Source organism: Schistocerca gregaria, unplaced genomic scaffold, assembly GCF_023897955.1.
Source record: "Schistocerca gregaria isolate iqSchGreg1 unplaced genomic scaffold, iqSchGreg1.2 ptg000520l, whole genome shotgun sequence".
NCBI lineage: Eukaryota > Metazoa > Arthropoda > Insecta > Orthoptera > Acrididae > Schistocerca > Schistocerca gregaria.
The window spans coordinates 105,967-107,693 of NW_026061920.1; positions in this window are offsets into that span (position 1 = coordinate 105,967).

The following is a 1,727-nucleotide window of genomic DNA, read 5'->3' on the forward strand; positions in this document are numbered from 1 at the left end:
GCCGCTCTTCTCTCTGAAACGGTTACATTTATCGTGCGCAAACCTTTGTTGCGTGCTACGAAACTCGGAGACATTAAAGCACAATAGTAGAACACAGAAGGAGCTTCTAAGTTGATGTAATAACCAGTAAGAAGCAGTACAATACAAGTTTTATTTATCTATTGTTGACTTTACAGCCGGATTTGGTGCCTTGGACATGAGCTAGGACCTTACGATTTTGCATGAAGGGAGGAATAGCAGCCATCCCGCACGGGAGAATGTGAAAAGTGTTCATATGTAGTAAAAACCTGAGAAATTCGTCCGTTTTCGTCACTTGCTATCAACTCGACTTAATGTCAGATCGTCACATTGGCCGCTCTTCTCTCCGAAACGGTTACATTTATCGGGTGCAAAGCTATATCGCGTGCTGCGGAATGCGGAGACACCAAAATACCCATAGTATAACACAGAAGAAGCTTCTAAGTTGATGTAATAGCCAGCAAGGAGCAGTACAATTTAAGTTTTAGCGATCGATTTTTAAATTTTTAGCCGGCTTTGGTGCCTTGGACATGAACTAGTACCTTAAGATTTTGCATGAAGGGAGGACTCGCAACCACGTTGCACGGGAGAATGTGAAACGTGTCCATATGTAGTAAGAAACTAAGAAATCCGCCCGTTTTCGTCATTTGCTATCGACTCGACTTAATGTCAGATCGTCACATTGGCCGCTCTTCTCTCCGAAACGGTTACATATATCGTGTGCAAAGCTATGTTGCGTGCTGCGATATGCGGAGACTCTAAAAGCACCATAGTAGAACACAAAAAAGCTTCTAAGTTGATGTAATAGACATTAAGAAGCAGTAGAACTCAAATTTAGTTATCGATTTTTGAATTTTTAGCCGGCTTTGGTGCCTTGGACATGAGGTAGGAACTTAAGAATTTACATGCAGGAAAGACTAGCAGCCACGTTGCACGGGAGACTGTGAAAGGTGTTCATATGTAGTAAAAACCTAAGGAATCCGCCCGTTGTCGTCATTTGCTATCGAAAAGACTTAATGTCAGATCGTCACACTGGTCGCTCTTCTCTCTGAAACGGTTACATTTATCGTGTTCTAAGCTATGTCGCGTGCTGCGGAATGCGGAGACACTACAAGCACCATAGTAGAACACAGAACAAGCTTCTAAGTTGACGTAATAGACAGTAAGAAGCCGTAAAATAATTGTTGCAGCTATCGATTATTGACTTTTTAGTCGTCTTTGGTGCCTTGGACATGAGCTAGGAAATGAAGAATTTGTATTATGGGAGGACTAGCAGCCACGTTGCACGGGAGAATGTGAAAAGTGTTCATATGTAGTAAAAACCTAAGACATCCGCCCGTTTTCGTCGTTTGCTATCGATTCGATTTTATATCAGATCGTCACATTGGCCGCTCTTCTCTCTGAAACGGTTACATTTATCGTGTACAAAGCTATGTTGCGTGCTGCGATATGCGGAGACACTAAAAGCACCATAGTAGAACACAGAAAAAGCTTCTAAGTTGATGTAATAGCCAGTAAGAAGCAGAAGAACTCAAATTTAGCTATCGATTTTTGAATTTTTAGCCGGCTTTGGTGCCTTGGACATGAGGTAGGATCTTAATATTTTGCATGAAGGGAGGACTAACAGCCACGTTGCACTGGAGAATGTGAAAAGAGATCGCATGTAGTAAAAACCTAAGGAATCCGCCCGTTGTCGTCATTTGCTATCG